Source organism: Schistocerca gregaria, chromosome 5 (assembly GCF_023897955.1).
Source record: "Schistocerca gregaria isolate iqSchGreg1 chromosome 5, iqSchGreg1.2, whole genome shotgun sequence".
NCBI lineage: Eukaryota > Metazoa > Arthropoda > Insecta > Orthoptera > Acrididae > Schistocerca > Schistocerca gregaria.
This window is the reverse complement of record NC_064924.1, coordinates 153,897,738-153,909,352: the sequence shown is the minus strand read 5'-3', so window position 1 is coordinate 153,909,352 and position 11,615 is coordinate 153,897,738.

Here is an 11,615-nt window from a genome sequence, read left to right as displayed (position 1 = left end):
CAAAGACCAAAATTGCAGTCTGGAGTCAAAAATTAGTGAAGGTGCAAATTTTTGTACGGTGGTAGGGAGTAGTGTCAGGAATAACGTAATACACTGACAGGAAAACAATCGCAACACCAAGAAGGATTTTTGCAACGTGTAACAAAGCTGGTAGGAGCGCTTCTACATCTGAAACATGATGCCTGTTCACATATCACACCAGTCGAATGATAGTGACTCTAGTAGCTCCCCTATGAGACTGCAGATCAGGTTTGCTGTCAAACAAGAATGCCTTAAAGACGACAAAGGAGCCATGGTGAAAATTTCATCAAGTTTGAACAAGATCGTGTAATAGGGTTACAAATAGCTGGAGATTCCTTTTGCGATGTTGCAAAAAAATTGTCAGGGATGTAGCCATTGTACATTATGGCTGTCACATCGATTGTCACCATTGTTGTTCAATATAGCTCTGGACGAAGTGATCAGGCACTGGAGAGCAATAAACGAGGAAATGGGAATACCAAAGAGACATGTGGGGGATAAAAAGGACAACAAGGCTCAAGTGGACTGCCTAGCCTTTGCAGACGACATACACTCCTGGAAATGGAAAAAAGAACACATTGACACCGGTGTGTCAGACCCACCATACTTGCTCCGGACACTGCGAGAGGGCTGTACAAGCAATGATCACACGCACGGCACAGCGGACACACCAGGAACCGCGGTGTTGGCCGTCGAATGGCGCTAGCTGCGCAGAATTTGTGCACCGCCGCCGTCAGTGTCAGCCAGTTTGCCGTGGCATACGGAGCTCCATCGCAGTCTTTAACACTGGTAGCATGCCGCGACAGCGTGGACGAGAAACGTAGGTGCAGTTGACGGACTTGGAGCGAGGGCGTATAGTGGGCATGCGGGAGGCCGGGTGGACGTACCGCCGAATTGCTCAACACGTGGGGCGTGAGGTCTCCACAGTACATCGATGTTGTCGCCAGTGGTCGGCGGAAGGTGCACGTGCCCGTCGACCTGGGACCGGACCGCAGCGACGCACGGATGCACGCCAACACCGTAGGATCCTACGCAGTGCCGTAGGGGACCGCACCGCCACTTCCCAGCAAATTAGGGACACTGTTGCTCCTGGGGTATCGGCGAGGACCATTCGCAACCGTCTCTATGAAGCTGGGCTACGGTCCCGCACACCGTTAGGCCGTCTTCCGCTCACGCCCCAACATCGTGCAGCCCGCCTCCAGTGGTGTCGCGACAGGCGTGAATGGAGGGACGAATGGAGACGTGTCGTCTTCAGCGATGAGAGTCGCTTCTGCCTTGGTGCCATTGATGGTCGTATGCTTGTTTGGCGCCGTGCAGGTGAGCGCCACAATCAGGACTGCATACGACCGAGGTACACAGAGCCAACACCCGGCATCATGGTGTGGGGAGCGATCTCCTACACTGGCCGTACACCTCTGGTGATCGTCGAGGGGACACTGAATAGTGCACGGTACATCCAAACCGTCATCGAACCCATCGTTCTACCATTCCTAGACCGGCAAGGGAACTTGCTGTTCCAACAGGACAATGCACGTCCGCATGTATCCCGTGCCACCCAACGTGCTCTAGAAGGTGTAAGTCAACTACCCTGGCCAGCAAGATCTCCGGATCTTTCCCCCATTCAGCATGTTTGGGACTGGATGAAGCGTCGTCTCACGCGGTGTGCACGTGCAACACGAACGCTGGTCCAACTGAGGCGCCAGGTGGAAATGGCATGGCAAGCCGTTCCACAGGACTACATCCAGCATCTCTACGATCGTCTCCATGGGAGAATAGCAGCCTGCATTGCTGCGAAAGGTGGATATACGCTGTACTAGTGCCGACATTGTGCATGCTCTGTTGCCTGTGTCTATGTGCCTGTGGTTCTGTCAGTGTCATCATGTGATGTATCTGACCCCAGGAATGTGTCAATAAAGTTTCCCCTTCCTGGGACAATGAATTCACGGTGTTCTTATTTCAATTTCCAGGAGTGTATAAGTGAGACGGAAGAAGATGCAAAGAAACAATTAGACAACTTAAGTCAGGTAGCCAGAAAGGTGGGACGAGGATCGCCTATAACAAGACAAAGACATTAAATTCCACTGCAGACTGGGAAACACCGGAAGGCACTGTGCAAATTGTGGACAAATTTAAATACCTGGGAGAACTTAGTCCAGCCTTCTGTATGACGAGAGTGACAATAAAAAAATATATCCAAAGAGACAAAGGTAAGGCAATACAAGGCAACGGTGAGGAATGCAGTATTATATGGTGCTGAGACGATGACATTAGGAAGAAATGGGGCAGAACAATTAGAGAAAGAAGAGAGAAAAGTACTGGGAAAAATACAAGCTCCCAAAAGAGGCGGAGAGAGATCAACGACAGAGAAAAATACAGGAAAGCTTAGAGTCTCACCAGTGGAGCCGACAGGAGAAAATGAAGATCTCGGAAGAAGAGAAATAATGAAGAGGTTTTGGGTGAAGAAGAGGAAAATGCAGACCACGAAGGGGCTAGCCGTGTTCCTACAGAGGCCGTAACGCAAGAATAAGAAGCAGAAGATCGCTGGCAGCGCTAGTCACAAGAATGTAAAGTGGCAAGTAGGCTATGCACCGGATGTCCCCTGGGCTGTGGGGCTATCACAATGAAGACACTTTTATTGTTCCAAGATAGTATCTCCACTACGATGAATGAAGTGTGCTCGTTTTGAATAGCCATAATTCGGTTACTGTAAGGACAGCTCCGATCCAGACATACTGTAGCGTACATTCCTCTGACCCCAAATCACAGTCATCTGCGACTGTTGTGGTGTCAAGCGAGAGCTCATTGGAGGGCAGAGAGGACGCCGTTGTGTTTTCTGATGAAAGCTGGTTCTGCCTGGATGCCAGCGAAGGTCGTGTGTTGTTTAGAAGGAGACGAACTGAGGGATTGCGACCAACCAATCTGCATGCTAGACACACTAGAGTTATGGTCTGGGGTGTGATTTCGTACGACAGCCGGTTCACTCCCATAATTATCTCATTCACCCTGACTGCAAATTTGTACTTCAGCCTAGCGATTCTACTTGTTGTGCTGCCATTCATGAACAGCATTCCAGAAGTGCTTCCCTGCAGATTAACACTCGACCACATAACACTGTTCTGTTGTAGCCCAACATGCTCTGAAGAGTGCCGATATGTTCCCTTGGTCTGCTCGATCAGTTGGTCTGTCTGCAAACGAGCGCATGTGGGACATTATGGGACAATAACTCTAATGTCACCCACAAACAGCGTTAGCCATCCCTGTTGTTGCGGCCACTTGTAGTAAGCGTTGCTTCACGCAGCGGAGAATGGCAAAACAGAAGCTGCCGGCGACCGAGGCGTTGCGATGTAAGACCAACACATAGCCTTGCTGACAGAAGCGGTTTGCGAACCAGCTGAGAGTGCTGAATAAGGGCAAGTGAGGCCAGCACGCTAAGTTACGCTGCAATATACTGCGGGAGTAATAACAAGAAGCTGCCACCGAGGGTAAAAAACGTCCTCCTGCCGGATGTAAATAGTGGAGCGCAGGCAGCAATGGACAAAAACCATTAGGAAGCAGTTCGGATCTGTGGACGGACGTGGTCCGTGTCGGAATGTTCAATCTTCATAGGTGACGATTGCGGAAGTCTGTTCCATCTCAAAGGAGTCATCCGTTCACCGCCAGATGTCAGTTTCAGCTCAGAGGGTTGGCCCGAGTTCAGTCGGCACCATGGCTGACTAACTACAGCGAGAACTTCCAGCAGGACCGGCCGCAGCGCGGTCTTGGTCACAGGCGCCGCCGAGGGACTGACGCACGGACTTCCAGGCAACCCGGCCGCACGGCGCGTGGTCTATCCATGACAGGACCTCACGGACATCGTGACTGACGGCTTCCCAGCCGCCGGTGCAGCAGACGTAGGCAGCTGACGTCACGGCGAGGCGGCTCCGTGGGCGTGCCTGTACTGGGGGCGCCGAGCAGCGACGAAATCATCTCAACCACAGGGCATCCTGGCTTCAGCGGAGCACTGGAGGCTCCCGAGTGCGATCAGTGGGGCGCTTTGTGCGCATTGTCGAAGACTCTACACAGCAGCAGCCAGGCGGAGGGATCCGCAGGGCTCGGCAGCGATGACGAGGGAGAAATTGTGAAGCAAGTTCAATAAACAATTGTAAAACTCCACGCCGTCTCAGTCTTTGGCGCAGCCACTGTGTCTGGTGCTAACAAGTGGTGCAGAAGTCGTAACAACTACTGCAGAAGCTGTAACAATTGGTCATCTGTCGCAACACTGTACTGACCGACCATGTGCAACAGCCATGGAGCTCTGTCTCACAAACTGACATCCAGCAAGTGTACAACACAACGCGTGCACGTTTGCATGCTTCCATTCAACATTCTGACGGCTACACAGGTTATTAATTGATCAGCATTTCACATTTACGAAGACGTATTTCGCACTTACATTAAACTGTGATCCTTCAATGTTAATCATTTAAATATGTTACCCAAACAATATTATTTCCAATATTTCATTACTCTATATTAGATATTTTCTGGTTCTGCGATTTTTTTCCGTCAGTGTAGTAGGGACCAGTGAATAAAGATCTATGGTCAATCAAAAGTAGGATAATCTCAACAGAAGAAGAAAATGGAATGATGGGAGGAGGATTCTTAATAAATAGGCAAATAGAGGAGGGAGAGAGAGTTAATAGTCGAATATTTGAGTTCTTCAGCGTCGACTCCTAACCAATGGCAACAACAGTAGTTCAGGTATACAAGCCGACGTCACAACCATGATATGAAGAGGTATAAAACAATACCAGAGAAATTTGCTACGGAGATGCTGAGTCGCAATAGGCACAATAAAAAGATTCACACACTGATAGCTTTCGGTCATTAAGGCCTTTGTGAGCAGTAGACACACATACACAGATGCAAACACAAACTCATGCAAACGCAACTTGCACACACGTCTGCAGTCTCAGAGAGCTGAAACTACACTGTGAGCAGCAACACCAGTGCTTGAAGGGAGTGGCGACTGGGTGGGGGTAAGGAGGAGGCTGGGGCGGGGAGGGGGAGGGATATGGGAGTGGTGGACAGTGAAGTGTTGCAGTTTAGACGGAGGGCAGCGGAGAAGGTGCGGAGGAGGGAGGGGGTAAGTAGCTGAAAGGAAAGAAATAAAAATAAATTAATAGACTGGGTGTTGCAGTGAAATGACGGCTGTGTATTGCTGGAATGGGAACAGTTACAGGAACGTAGGATGCATTGCAGGGAAAGTTCCCACCTTCGCCGCCGCCGCCGCCGCCGCCGCGCACATTGTGGAGGGTTGAACCCTCTGCTGTGATCGAAGTTCTAGCGCCCTTAAGGCGCTTCTCCTTCTGGCGTGATGTTGTTGGGAGATGGGATGTCTTGATGTGACGGTATTGCTGGACTTTTGTGCTTGTTTTTTATTTTTTTTATTTTTTGTTATATAAAAGAAGACAGGACAGAGAAAGGGACAGTAGAAGAGTGGCGGAAAAAGAACGGCCCGTTGACTAGCCGGGAATATTATATTAAATTATAGAATAAAGGATAGAAGGAGAAATAGTTAGAGTGAGTGAAATCGAAAGGCCATTATCCTGGCCGCCTCTTCTTCGTAGCGGCCTCTTGATTGGTGGCAGACAATCTTGAAGTGACGGTTTGGGGGGGGTGGGGGGGGGGGGGGGAAGAAAGTAGTCAGAGAGTGACAGCTTGAGAAGTGGAAAGAGGAAGGGCCTGTCGTGATTAGGCCAACATTGGGGGGCAGAGTGGGTGGAAGGGGGGGGTGGCGTGCTTGTGAGGGTGAATGACATGACATGTTGCTGGATGATCGATGATGTGAGAAAGAGTAGTCGACATGAGATGAGGTGGTTTATGCATGCGAGTTCATGGGGGGCGGAAAAGAAGGTCAGGCCATCGAGTGGTGGCTAGACGGTGGACTCGGGTACCCAGGGAGAGGATTAAGGGATTAGGAGAGTGACGTGTTTGTTGGTAGAAGGAATTGGCTGCAGAGAGGATGCGGGTGCGAAGGAGCGGCACGTCGGCCAGGCTGTGGAGTTCTTGGGTTGGGAAGTCAAAAGGGAGGTGGAGAGCACGCCGGAGAGCCCGATTCTGGACGGTTTGGAGTCGGCGGAGGTGGGTGGGGGCAGCATTGCCCCACACCACCGCCGCAGATTCAAGGATGGGACGAACAAGGGAGGTGTACAGTCTAAGACCACCTTCGCAATTTAGAAAAGTTGGTGTCGGTGGGAGGGACCCATATGGCACAGGCTGTGAAGCAGTCATTGAGATGACGGGTACCATGTTTGGCAACGTGTTCAGCAACAGGGTGGTCCACTTATATTTTGGCCACACTTTGTCAGTGGCCGTTCATGCGGACAGGCAGCTTGTTGGTTGTCATGCCTACATAGAATGCAGCACAGTAGTTGCAGCATAGCTAGTAAATCATATGACTGGTTTCACAGGTAGCCCTGCCTTTGATCGGATAGGTGATGCTATTGACCAGACTGCAGTAGACGGTGGTAGGAGGATGTATGGGACAGGTCTTGCATCTAGGTCTATTACAGGGATATGAGTCATGAGGTAAGGGATTGGGTGCAGGAGTTGTGTAAGGGTCGACGAGTATATTGTGTAGGTTCGGTGGACGGCGGAATACCACGATAGGAGGGGTGGGAAAGATAGTGGGTAGGACATTTCTAATTTCAGGGCACGACGAGAGGTAATCGAAACTCTGGCGGAGAATGTAATTCAGTTGCACCAGTCCTGGATGGTACTGAGTTACGAGGGGAATGCTCCTCTGTGGCCGGACTGTCGGACTTTAGGAGGTGGTAAGAGACTGGAAATATAAGGCACAGGAGATTTGTTTTTGTACAAGGATGGGAGGATAATTACGGTCAGTGAGACCCTCAGTATATTTAGAGAAGGACTGCTCGTCACTGCAGATGCGACGACCACAGGTGGCTAGGCTATACGGAAGAGATTTCTTGGTATGGAATGGGTGGCAGCTGTCGAAGTGGAGGTATTCCTGGTGGTTTGATGTGGACGAAGGTACTGATGTAGTCATCTCTACATCTACATCTACATACATACTCCACAATCCACCATACGGTGCGTGGCGGAGGCTACCTCGTACCACAACTAGCGTCTTCTTTCCCTGTTCCACTCCCTAACAGAACGAGGGAAAAATGACTGCCTACATGCCTCTGTACGAGCCCTAATCTCTCTTATCTTATTTTTGTGGTCTTTCCGCGAAATATAAGTTGGCGGTAGTAAAATTGTACTGCAATCAGCCTCAAATGCTGGTTCTCTAAATTTGCTCAGTAGTGATTCACGAAAAGAACGCCTCCTTTGCTCTAGAGACTCCCACCAGAGTTCCTGAAGCATTTCCGTAACACTCACGTGATGATGAAACCTACCAGTAACAAAACTAGCAGCCCGCCTCTGAATTGCTTCTATGCCCTCACTCAATCCGACCTGATAGCGATCCCAAACGCTCGAGTATTACTCACGGATAGGTCGTATTAGTGTTTTATAAGCGGTCTCCTTTACAGATGAACCGGATCTTTCCAAAATTCTACCAATGAACCGAAGACGACTATCCACCTTCCCCACAACTGCCATTACATGCTTGTTCCACTTCATATCGCTCTGCAATGTTACGCCCAAATATTTAACCGACTTGACTGTGTCAAGCGCTACTCTACTAATGGAGTATTCAAACATTAGGGGATTCTTTTTCCTATGCATCTGCATTAATTTACATTTATCTATATTTAGAGTTAGCTGCCATTCTTTACACCAATCAAAAATCCTGTCCCAGTCATCTTGTATCCTCCTACAGTCACTCAACGACGACACCTTCCCGTACACCACAGCATCATCAGCAAACAGCAACACATTGCTACCCACCCTATCCAAAAGATCATTTATGTAGATCGAAATCAACATCGCGGTCCTACCACACTTCCCTGGGGCACTCCAGATGACACCATCACCTCCGATGAACACTCACATCTTTTAGGTGGAGGTCAATTTTATTGTGCGTATCGCGACTCAGCATGGTGACTAGCAACTTTCCTTCTCTGGTATTGTTAAATTCCATCCTGGATTTTCCATTGTTTGAAGAGGTATATAAGTATTACAAGATAATTAAATGGTCAATGAGATTGTAAAGGAAGATTAAAATATGTAAATAGTAGGAGGAACACAACGCAGTAGTAACGGAAGGAAGAGAAGAAAAATTTGGCGGAGTATATTGGCTTGATAGTACGAATGAGGTAAGAGAAAGACTAATTTTCAGCAATAAATTTCAACTGGTAATAGCAAATACACTTTTCGAAAATTACGAGAGGAGATATAACTGCAAAAGGCCTGCGTACACAGAATTCTGGTTGGAATACATCATTGTCAGACAGAGATTCCGAAATCAGCTACAGCATTGTAAGATGTGTCCACGATATGCTCTAGAATGATATAGACTGAGACCACAATTTAGTTGCGATAAAGAGTAGAATGAATTTTAAGAAAGTCGTCCGGATGAATCAGTGTGCAAAGGATAAGTGTGCAAAGTACTGCAGAATGTTGAGATGCTTTTGAAGCTATCGAGGGCTGTAGGTAATGGTTTAATGAGGTCGCAGTCAGCAGTGCAGTTGAAAAGGAATTGACATCTCTAAAATGGCAATGGTAAATACAGAAGTTGAATAGGCAAACGTACGTGCAAGGAAGGTAAAAGGGAAGAAACCCTAACAGAGAAAATACATCAGTTAATCGAGCTAGATGAGCGTCTAAGGACTGACTTGTTGTTGTTGTTGTCTTCAGTCCTGAGACTGGTTTGATGCAGCTCTCCATGCTACTCTATCCTGTGCAAGCTGCTTCATCTCCCAGTACCTACTGCAACCTACATCCTTCTGAATCTGCTTAGTGTACTCATCTCTCGGTCTCCCTCTACGATTTTTACCCTCCACGCTGCCCTCCAATGCTAAATTTGTGATCCCTTGATGCCTACCAACCGATCCCTTCTTCTAGTCAAGTTGTGCCACAAACTTCTCTTCTCCCCAATCCTATTCAATACCTAATCCTTAGTTACGTGATCTATCCACCTTATCTTCAGTATTCTTCTGTAGCACCACATTTCGGAAGCTTCTATTCTCTTCTTGTCCAAACTAGTTATCGTCCATGTTTCACTTCCATACATGGCTACACTCCAAACAAATACTTTCAGAAACGACTTCCTGATACATAAATCTATATTCGCTGTTAACAAATTTCTCTTCTTCAGAAACGCTTTCCTTGCCATTGCCAGTCTACATTTTATATCCTCTCTACTTCGACCATCATCAGTTATTTTTACTTCCTAAATAGCAAAACTCCTTTACTACTTTAAGTGTCTCATTTCCTAATCTAATTCCCTCAGCATTACCCGATTTAATTTGACTACATTCCATTATCCTCGTTTTGCTTTTGTTAATGTTCATCTTATATCCTCCTTTCAAGACACTGTCCATTCCGTTCAACTGCTCTTCCAAGTCCTTTGACGTCTCTGACAGAATTACAATGTCATCGGCGAACCTCAAAGTTTTTACTTCGTCTCCATGAATTTTAATACCTACTCCAAATTTTTCTTTTGTTTCCTTTACTGCTTGCTCAATATACAGATTGAATAACATCGGGGAGAGGCTACAACCCTGTCTCACTCCTTTCCCAACCACTGCTTCCCTTTCATGCCCCTCGACTCTTATGACTGCCATCTGGTTTCTGTACAAATTATAAATAGCCTTTCGCTCCCTGTATTTTACCCCTGCCCCCTTTAGAATTTGAAAAAGAGTATTCCAGTCAACATTGTCAAAAGCTTTCTCTAAGTCTACAAATGCTAGAAACGTAGGTTTGCCTTTTCTTAATCTTTCTTCTAAGATAAGTCGTAAGGTCAGTATTGCCTCACGTGTTCCAACATTTCGACGGAATCCAAACTGATCCTCACCGAGGTCTGCATCTACCAGTTTTTCCATTCGTCTGTAAAGAATTCGCGTTAGTATTTTGCAGCCGTGGCTTATTAAACTGATAGTTCGGTAATTTTCACATCTGTCAGCACCTGCTTTCTTTGGGATTGGAATTATTACATTCTTCTTGAAGTCTGAGGGTATTTCGCCTGTCTCATACATCTTGCTCACCAGCTGGTAGAGTTTTCTCAGGACTGGTTGTCCCAAGGCCGTCAGTAGTTCTAATGGAATGTTGTCTACTCCGGGGGCCTTGTTTCGACTCAGGTCTTTCAGTGCTCTGTCAAACTCTTCACGCAGTATCTCCCATTTCGTCTTCATCTACATCCTATTCCATTTCCATAATATTGTCCTCAAGTACATCACCCTTGTATAAACCTTCTATATACTCCTTCCACCTTTCTGCCTTCCCTTCTTTGCTTAGAACTGGGCTGCCATCTGAGCTCTTGATATTCATACACTTGGTTCTCTTCTCTCCAAAGGTCTCTTTAATCTTCCTGTAGGCAGTATCTATCTTACCCCTAGTGAGATAAGCTTCTACATCCTTACATTTGTCCTCTAGCCATCCCTGTTTAGCCATTTTGCACTTCCTGTCGATCTCATTTTTGAGACGTTTGTATTCCTTTTTGCCTGCTTCATTTACTGCATTTTTATATTTTCTCCTTTCATCAATTAAATTCAATATTTCTTCTGTTACCCAAGGATTTCTAGCAGCCCTCGTCTTTGTACCTACTTTATCCTCTGCTGCCTTCACTACTACATCCCTCAGAGCTACCCATTCTTCTTCTACTGTATTTCTTTCCCCTATTCCTGTCAATTGTTCCCTTATGCTCTCCCTGAAACTCTGTACAACCTCTGGTTCTTTCAGTTTATCCAGGTCCCATCTCCTTAATTTCCCACATTTTTGCAGTTTCTTCAGTTTTAATCTACAGGTCATAACCAATAGATTGTGGTCAGAGTCCACATCTGCCCCTGGAAATGTCTTACAACTTAAAACCTGGTTCCTAAATCTCTGTCTTACCATTATATAATCTATCTGATACCTTTTAGTATCTCCAGGGTTCTTCCACGTATACAACCTTCATTCATGATTCTTAAACCAAGTGTTAGCTATGATTAAGCTGTGCTCTGTGCAAAATTCTACTAGGCGGCTTCCTCTTTCATTTCTTAGCCCCAATCCATATTCACCTACTATGTTTCCTTCTCTCCCTTTTCCTACACTCGAATTCCAGTCACCCATTACTATTAAATTTTCGTCTCCCTTCACTATCTGAATAATTTCTTTTATTTCATCGTACATTTCTTCAATTTCTTCATCATCTGCAGAGCTAGTTGGCATATAAACTTGTACTACTGTAGTAGGTGTGGGCTTCGTATCTATCTTGGCCACAATAATGCGTTCACTATGCTGTTTGTAGTAGCTTACCCGCATTCCTATTTTCCTATTCATTATTAAAGCTACTCCTGCATTACCCCTATTTGATTGTGTGTTTATAACCCTGTAGTCACCTGACCAGAAGTCTTGTTCCTCCTGCCACCGAACTTCACTAATTCCCACTATATCTAACTTTAACCTATCCATATCCCTTTTTAAATTTTCTAACCTACCTGCCC